This window comes from Bubalus bubalis, chromosome 18 (genome assembly GCF_019923935.1).
Source record: "Bubalus bubalis isolate 160015118507 breed Murrah chromosome 18, NDDB_SH_1, whole genome shotgun sequence".
NCBI lineage: Eukaryota > Metazoa > Chordata > Mammalia > Artiodactyla > Bovidae > Bubalus > Bubalus bubalis.
The window spans coordinates 57,211,240-57,221,194 of NC_059174.1; positions in this window are offsets into that span (position 1 = coordinate 57,211,240).

The window sequence follows — 9,955 nt, forward strand, 5'->3', positions numbered from 1 at the left end:
TGCATCTCCTATTAAGGAATAAAATAATTACAAAGATACAGAAAGGAAAAAGTTCATCTGTGTCCTCTGTCTCTCATTTCTAGTCTTATTCCTCTCCCCCCTGAGATAATCATATATTTTAGGTGTGCATTCTTTCACACCCATTCACACACAAAGTGTGCATGTGTGTGTGTTAGCAATCAGTAATAATAAGTATAGGACTAAATGTGCCACTAATGTTTAGAAATTTAAAACATTCTCTCTCATAAAACATGGACCAAAGGGGGAAAAAAAATCATACTGAAAACCTGACATTAAGAAAACAATATACTGTGGCCATGTGAGACAAGGAATGCAAGGAATTTTATTACCTTGCATTCACTATATATATATATATCTTGATATTATAAAATCCACTTGATATATCTAAGAAGAAAATTCATATGACTATCTTCATTGATGTTAAAAAAGCCTTTGACAAAAATTAACCACATCATTTTTTTTTTTTAAACCACTCTAGGATATAGGAGTTTATGGATACCTCGTTGGCATGATTATGAATTTATGTACTAGCACTTTACTGAAGGGGAAATACTGCCAGAACAAAGCAAGGAGGAATGGTATTTCAATTAGTAATTCATATTGTCCTCTAAGTGTAAGTCAATATAATTACACAACAGAAAACAAATAAGCATAAGCATTTTAAAAGAAGTAAAATTATTCTTGCATATGATATGATGGTATAGCATGAAAACCCTAGAGAATCCATGTTGAAACTAATTCAACTAATAAAATAATTTATGGGAATTCCCTGGCAGTCCAGTGGTTAGGACTCTGCCCCCTCACTGCCCATTGTGGAGGGCCTGGATTCAATCCCTGGTCAGGGAACTAAGATGCCCTCAAGCCCCATGAATAAACAAATAAATAATAAATTTTGGAAGGTAGAAAGCTTTAAAATTAATATATGAGTCATATACACATATAACAATCAGTTAGATTATGTAATGGAAGAGAAATTTTATTTACAAAACCAATGAAGATTTATAATTTTTTAGGGATAAACTTAACAAAAACAGAAAATATCGAAGTAATATCAAAGTCGATATAATATCAAAGAAAATATCAAAGTAATATCAAAGTCAATATAATATCAAAGAAAATATCAAAGTCAAGTGAAAGGACATTCCATGCTTTCTAAACATTCTAAAGACATCAGTTCTCTCTAAGATAATTTTAAAATTTAATGGACCTAGTAAAAACAACAACAAGCTTTTTTTCTGGAACCAAATGAGTTGGTTTTTTTAAACTACATGGAAAGTAACATGCAAGATTAGGTAGGAAGAGCATAAAAGAAGTGTGATGGGCTATGGAGTAGTTCTAGCAGGTGTTAAAATATAATTCAAAATCTCTGTAATTAAAAGGGTTGTACTCGCATGTTTGTGTGTGTGCTCAGTCATGTCCAATTCTTTGCAACTCCAAGGACCGTAGCCTGCCAGTCTCCTCTGTTCACGGGATTTCCCAGACGAGAATCCTGGATGGGTTGCCATTTCCTTCTCCAGGGGATCTTCCTGACCTAGGACTCTAACCCATATCTCCTGCACTGGTAGGTAGTTCTTCACCACTGAGCCACTAGGGAAGCTGAACTAACTGTATATTCATTAAAAAATATGATATAACATATATATAATATACAGGCTTCCCTGGTGGCTCAGCTGGTAAAGAATCTGTCTGCAATGCAGGAGACCTGGGTTCAATCCCTGGGTTAGGAAGACCCCCTGGAGAAGGGAACAGCTACCCACTCCAATATTCTGGCCTGGAGAATTCCATGGGGTCACAAAGAGTCGGACATGACTGAGCAACTTTCACTTTTCTTTCATATAATGTATGTATAATATATATAATTATATAATATATATAGTATATATATATCTTATATTGCATGTGGGTTCTTTACCACTGTGCTACCTGGGAAGCCCGTACTCACACACAGATGGACAAACTGAGCAGTAGAACAGATAAAAGATCAAAATCTTTTAAAATGGAGCCCTCGATATATTATGTATAAGAGACTATAGGTGAATTCCTCTATGACCCAGACATAGGGAAAGGCTTTCTAACTATGACTGAATATCAAAAGACAATAAAATATTGATAAAATCAACTATATAAATGTTAAAAAGAAGAAAGTTTTCATGAAACACTATAAGTAAAATAAAAGACAAAGAACAGTTTCTGCTTCTGTTAATAGCTGGGCAAATTCTACAAATAACAATCATAGACCCTGGACAAAAGATACATATATACATATATTTATTTATTTATGTTATATTATTTATATTTTTAAATGAGTATCTATAGAGTTAGTTCAGCTTCCCTGGTGGCTCAGTGGTGAAGAACTGTCTGCCAATGCAGGAGATGTGGGTTAGATCCCTGGGTTGGGAAGATCCCCTGGAAGAGGAAATGGCAACCCACTCCAGTATTCTCGCCTGGGAAATCCCACGGACAGATGAGCCTGGCGGGCTACAGTCCATGGGGTCGCAAAAGAGTTGGACACAACTGAGTGACTAAAAAACAACAGAAGTAGTTCACTAAAGAGTGAAAAACAGCAGGCAAATCCTGTTGGGATGACACTTGGAAGAAGCATAAGTTTGCTTTTCTTTCTTTCTTTTTTTAAATGACTCTTCCTGAGGGCAGGCTGTAGCTAGCATCATGCCTAAAGCCCAAATAGATTCCCCATAATCCTACTGGCCTAAAGAACCAAACGACAGGATAACCAAAAATCTTAAAAAAAAAAAGGAAGAAAAGAAAAAAAGAGAGCCAGAAAAGTGTGACCATAAATCGTAACCAGTCTTAATCCAAGACTCTGGCTGACCCCTGAATGTGCTTGCATAGGGCCAGATAGCAAACAGTCCACCATAGTGTGCTGCAGTCCAGCACACTTCTAGAACTGCAGGTACTAAGGATCCTGTCTTTACCCGCTTTACTATAGATGATAAGTTTCTGCAATAGGACTCAAGATGTCTCTTGATTTTGCCTTTTCCACTGGATGCTTGGTGCTTCAGGGGTTTCTCTTTATGGAAAAAAAAAATTAAACTGACAGCAACGACAAGAGGAAAAAAAAGTCTTGAGTGTTCCAAGTGCCCCAGGGGCCAAGCATCGGGCAGAAATAAATATGAAAACGAAAATGGAATTCTGAAGATCAGGTCAAGCACTGGTGAGTCAGGCATGGTTAGACTTGCTCTTTGGAGTTGGGGACAGTGACATTTGCGAAAGCTGCCAGCTGTAAGAGCGCTGGAAATAAACCCTGAATCTTCAAGGAGACCGACGTGAAGACATTTAAAATAAAAAAAAAAAGGAAGAAGGCCTTAGAAGAGGCCTATTCACCCAAAGGGGAATTCTTTGAGAGGTAAAAGAATTGGAAGTGATTAGGAAGACAGAAGTAATTAACAGAGCTACCAATTTCTGTAGCCTCCCTGGTAGCTCAGCTGGTAAAGAATCTACCTGCAATGTAGGAAACCTAGAATCGATCACAGGCTTGGGAAGATCCCCTGGAGAAGGGAACAGCTACCCACTCCAGTATTCTGGCCTGGAGAATTCCACGGACTGTACAGACCATGGAGTCCGAAAGAGCTGGACACAACTGAGCGACTTTCACTTTTTCTTTTCACCAACTTCTGTATTTTTAAAAAAAAATTTAATATGCACAGGCTTAGTTGCTCTGTGGCATGTGAGATCTTCCCAGATCAGGGATCAAACCTGTGTCTCCAGCATTGGCAGGCAGATTCTTTACCACTGAGTCACAAGGGAAGCCCCAATTTCTGTATTTTCAACTCACTTCCCAGTAAGTGGCTCACAGTCCATTCAGAGAATATGCCAGGAGATGCAATTTATTGATGAGCTTTTGCACATAGGGCCAAGAATAGGCCCTTATAAGTTAATATTGAATGTTCAGTGTCAAAGATCCTTATCCGATGAATATTATTATCCTATTTTACATGGATGGAAAATGAGCCAGAGAGACTTTTTTTAATCTTCTCAAGGTCACTCAGTTTCAGTAAATTGCAGCCTAGCTCTAATGTGACCCAAGGATTTTTTAAAAAATAAATTCATTCTTTAGTCTTGAAGCCAGATTGATTTCTCCTTTGCTACTAAAGTTTATTCAATATGTTAAGTGAAATCAGTGAGTAATTCAAATCCTACTAGCCAATTTTAAGAAGGCAATTTTTGTTTTTTTTTTTTTTGCTGCACCACTAGGCTTGCGGGGTCTTAGTCCCCCAACCAGGGACTGAACCAGGGCCCTGGCAGTGAAAGTGCTGAATCTTAACCACTAGACAGGGAATTCCCAGAGGCAGTTTTTTTGTCCTACCCTGTTGTTTATGCTACTGTATAGCACAGAGAACTAAATATCCTGTGATAAACCATCATGGAAAATAATTTATAAAGTTATATGCACACACACACACATATAACTGAATCACTTTGCTGTACAGCTGAAATTAATACTGTATATCAACCACACTTCAATAAATTTTTTAAAAAAGCAGTCCCCTCTCCGACTTCACTCCTGCCTTTTAAGGTCTAAGAGGCACTTTCACAAAGCTAAAGCCAAAAAAAAAAAAAAAAAAAGAAAAAAAGAAAGAAAAATACTGATCTGTGTTGTAAAGGGGTTATTCTTCTCTACTATGGAAATCTTTGCTAAGAACAAACTCCTAAACACATCAATAGCCTTTACTGAATAAGATATCATGTTTGGATGTACTGTCTCATTTTTCATAAGTATTTTAGGATTAAATCACTGGTAGGTTGGTAAATGTGGGCATGGTCTAGGCAGTCTTTCTGTCTCTGTCTCACACACACAAATACACCAAGTCATTCAGATCCATCCCACAAAATCTCCAAAACACCATCAGATGGAATTGGGAAATCAACACAGAATCACCAAGATGGGGTGGAATTTGATGAGCTGTTGCAGTGTGTGTCTGTCTAGCTGCAAAATATTGGCTCTAGCATCATGCAGGTGAGACCATCATGACCACCATTTACCAGAGACTTGCTGTGCACCTGCCTGTCACCCTCTTTAACATTCAGCCACCCTGCGCACTATTCAGAATGATATTGTCCTAATCCCAGCTCACTGGCTGGGAGGCTGAGACTTGCTGTCAGGAGTCCCCGGTCCCCCAGATTATAGGAGGCAGAGCCAGGAATTGAAGATAAGCTGCTCCCGCCCCCAAAGACTGGACTCTTACTCAGTGTTGCTTTGAAGCTGTGCCTTTTGGTGAAAAGCATGTATGATATTACAACCCCACTAGGTCCCACGCCCGTCCATTTCTCCAGGTCCTTCCAGATTGTGGAATCGGCCTGTGAGGCAATAGTGGAGCAGTGTGAGTGTGAGTGCCCACGTGTGTGCAGAGAACAGGGGCCACGGTTCCAGAGTCTACATGTTAACCCTGAACTCTAGATATCAAAATGTCTCAACTCTGGGTCCAGCGCCGAGTGGTTTGGGTTGATGGGAAATCTTATCTCCAATCTTAAGGGGCAAGAGCAGGAGGAAGAAAAGAAACCCTTACTCTCAGGCTGAGCACAGCCTGGGCAACGCCCATCCCCCTTCCAGCTGAGTACCCACCGCCCTCCCCTGCCTGCTCTGGGGGTCTCTGCTGTTACACCTGCCCCGTCACTCACTCAGCCCAGGAAGGAGTCCAGCTGAGACAAAGCTGTCCTGAGACACAAGGGGGAAAAGCTGCTGTCCCACCCAGTTCCCCAGCTGCCCTCTCCTCCTGGACACTATCTCCCTCACCTGGTTGGAGTCTGAGCCATAAGGACACACTCACCAGGGTAGATCACTGCTGCTGGAACAGGCAGCAGGACTGTGGCTGTCAGTAAATATGTGCCGTGCAAGCCATGGCAGCTATGTGTCTTGAGGTCCCCTGAGTTCATCTGCCCCACTAAAGAGTTGCAATTACCCTGGCACTTGCAAGGCACTGACAGCTTCTCCAGAGGGACGGAGGTACATCTGCAAAGAAGCTGTCAATGTTAGTCCTGAGACAAGTCGGCATCCGCAGTTCCTGGGGATTAAGACAGAACTAATTAAAAGCAGGTGCAGCTGAGGGCAACATTTTCCTGCCCCCACTGCAGTGAATCCTGTGTGTCCAAGGGAGCGCAGGACAGACAGGGCACTCAGCGCTGTGCTGGGATGGCAAAGTGGATCCCCAAATCCTGTGCCCCTCCCCGCCCCTGTAAACCAGGGTCACAGAGATGAGACCTGTCATGTTCATGTTGGACTCTGAGCTGTGGCGTTTTAAGAGGGAAGAGTAAATCTGACTCCATATTAGATCTGTTTCTTCCTAAACATTGTGCTCTGTTGCCTGTGCTTAGTCATAATGCACTTTTTGCAAAAGAATGTTGCCTAGAACCTGAAATATATAGGACAGCCCATCCTCAAGACTGACCATTAAGCCTGTGCTCTGCAACAAGAGAAGCCACCACAATGAGAAGCCCGTGTGCCGCACCTCAGTAGTTCCCACTCTCTGCAACTAGAGAAAGCCTGCACAAAGCAGTGAAGACCTAATGCAGTCAAAAATAAATACGTATATTATTTTTTAAATGTTTTAAAAAAATCAATGATTGCTTCATAAAGTGCTCCAACCTCTTTTTTTTTTTTTTTGAATTTAATCTCACTTGAATCTCACTCTCTTGAAAGTGCCTTGGACTGCAAGGAGATTCAACTAGTCCATCCTAAAGGAAATCAGTCCTGAATATTCATTGGAAGGACTGATGTTGAAGCTGAAACTCCAATACTTTGGCCACCTGATGCGAAGAACTGACTCATTGGAAAAGACCCTGATGCTGGGAAAGACTGAAGGCGGGAGAAGGGACAACAGAGGATGAGATGGTTGGATGGCATCACCGACTCAATGGACATGAGTCTGAGTAAACTCCAGGAGTTGGTGATGGACAGGGAGGCCTGGCGTGCTGCAGTCCATAGGGTTGCAAAGAGTCAGACATGACTGAGCGACTGAAATGAACTGAACTGAAGCAGAAATGAACAATGGTACTCTTTGGTGTAGATTCAATGTCAGACACTTTCTGTTGTCCACTAGCAACATTAAAATAGGAAGCAAGAATGAAATATTTAAAAGGAAATAAAAGATCTATATATTTTACTCCCCTTGTTAAAAAAAAAAAAGCCAATTCATATAAAAAGCTGCAGAAGAGACAATAACCTTTGTCTTGCTGGAGGTTTACAGGAACAAAGTGAACTGACCTACGTGGACAACAGCTGCAAGAAGCAAGGATGCCCAAACCAGTAAGTCTGTGATAACTAACCATGCCCCTCCCTCACCTTGCCTTTAAAAGGGCTTTGCAGAAACCCTTCCAAGAGTTGGGGCTTTTCTGAGCAGGAAGCACCTGTCTCCTTCATAGCCCTGCAATACGATCTTCTCTGCTCCAAACCCTCCCATTTCAGGTTGTGTGGCTTCACGGTGCGTAGAGCACACGAACTTGCTTGGCTACCAGCGTGTCACTGTTAAGGGCACAAGCTGTGTCTGAGGTGCTGGATTGCTGGGAAGGCTCTGGCTGGATCTTACTCTCGCTTGCAGGAGCCCTGATTACTCCTGCCAGTCCCTCCACCTTTCATGCCCAAATCTGTCTTTTTGAACCATCTTGGGGCCAAGTCAACAAAAGTGACCCAATCACTTTTGAAATTGCTTCTACCCTAACTTGTTGAGTGCCTACTCTATGTAATGATACAATTCGTATAGTTCCACTTGCTATTTTTTTCCTTCCACTGCCCAGGGTTAACTGTACACTGGTCTTCATGTTTCTTTTTATAGTTTATGTGTATGTGAAATAAAAGTCACACTTTATGGTAAGACAAGAAATATGTGTTTTTTTATATTATTATTTTTTGGCTGTGGCACGAGCCTTATGGGATTTTAGTTCCCCAAGCAGGGATCAAACTCCAGCCCTTGACAGTGAGAGCATGAGAGCATGGAGTCCTCACCAATGGACCACCAGGGAATTCCCAGAAAAATTTAAACATAAAAAATTTTTCCTGTCCGGTGGCCTCCCCTCACCCCTGACTGTGCCTTGTGTACCTACATTAGGTATCGACCAAACCTCCCCCATCAAGAGAAATACTGACTCAACCATTAACAGCAACATCCTCCCAGCATCAAGACAACTCCTTAACACTCCTCGACCTTGTAAGAGACCACAATGATGCTTAGATCTGGGTTGTGTAAACTGTCAACAGTATGCCATTGAACGTACAGCCATCTGTTTCAGAAAATATATATGTGTGTTTTGACTTCCAACAGGTAGGACAGGTTTTGGAACTTTCTGAGAGGCTGTTACTGGGTTATAATTCTCAATTGGGCTTGAATAAAATTTTCCTTAGATTGACTAATTTTTTGTTGACATGTACTTGTCTTCTATTTTTTTTAATGTCAGCTTAGATGATATCTAGCTTGCTCCCTAGACTAAAATGATTAGACCAATGTTCATGCATTACCTTTTCTGTCCCCACTTCTTTCCCAAGAGTTGATTTACAATGTTAATTTCTGCTGTACAGCAAAATAACTCAGTTATACACATACATTCTTTTTTATACTCTTTCCCAATATGGTTTATCACAGGATATTGAATATAGTTCCCTGTGCTATGCAGTGGACTCTCTTTTTCTGCATGGTTGTCTATGGGTTCTCGTCTCTCCACATAGGCAATCAAATCATCTGCAAATAATGACAATTTTGTTTCCAATTTTTAAACCCATTAGTTGTTATTATTGTCATGCTATGTTGGTTAAGACCTCCAGCAGTGTTTAGCAGGAATAGAGACAGCAGATTTCTGTACCTCACTGGTGAATAACTAGAGAATATCTTCAAAATTTCACCATTAAATATGACGTTAGCTATAAAGTTTTGGTAGCTAATATCTATTAAGTTAAAGACTGTATATTTACACTGGTTTTGCTGTGCAGGGTTTTTGGTTTCTTTTTTTTTTTTCTCTAAGTATCATCACTGACTCAATGGACATGAATTTGAGCAAACTCTGGGAGATAGTGAAGGACAGGGAAGCCTGGTGTGACCATAGGGTCTCAAAGAGTCAGACATGACTTAGCTACTGGACAACAAGAAATGATTTTTATTTGCATTTTGAGTGCCAAGGTTCTTGCAATGTTATTCTTCTCAAATATTTTTTTATTGATTTAAAAATTCATAAAATATAGTTAACCATTTCAAACTATTCAGTGAGCATTTACTACACTGAGAATGTTATGCAATCACCACCTCTAATTCCAAAGCATTTTCATCATTCTAAAAGAAAACTCTGTAGCCATTATTCACTCAGTCTCTATTCCCCATTCCCCCCAGGTCCTGGTAAGCACCACTTTCTTTCATGCCTCTATGTTGTTGTTATTGTTTAGTCACTCAGTCGTGTCTCTTTTGAGACCCCATGGACTGTAGGCCGCCAGGCTCATCTGTCCATGGGATTTTCCAGGCAAGAATACTGGAGTGGGTTGCCATTTCAGGGGATCTTCCGGACCCAGGGATCAAATCTGGGTCTCCTGAATTGGCAAGTGATTCTTTACCTCTGAGCCACCAAGGCAGCTCTTATGTCTCTATAGATTTATGCATTCTGCACATTTTATAGAAATATAATATGTGATCTTTTTTTTTTTTTTTTCCAGTTGGGTGGCATGTGGGATCTTAGTTCCCCATCCAGGGACCAAACTCATGCTTCCTGCATTGGAAGTGCAGTCTTAACTAGCGGACCACCAGGGAAGTCCCAATGCATGGTATTTTGGGTCTGGTTTCTTTCACTCAGTGTACTGTTTCTAAGGCTTATTCATTTTATAATATGTATCGATAGTTCACTTGACTGTTTCTAAGGCTTATTCATTTTATACTATGTATCGATAGTTCACGTGTATGAGTGATTAATACTCTATTACATATATACATGTATGTTGTTTATC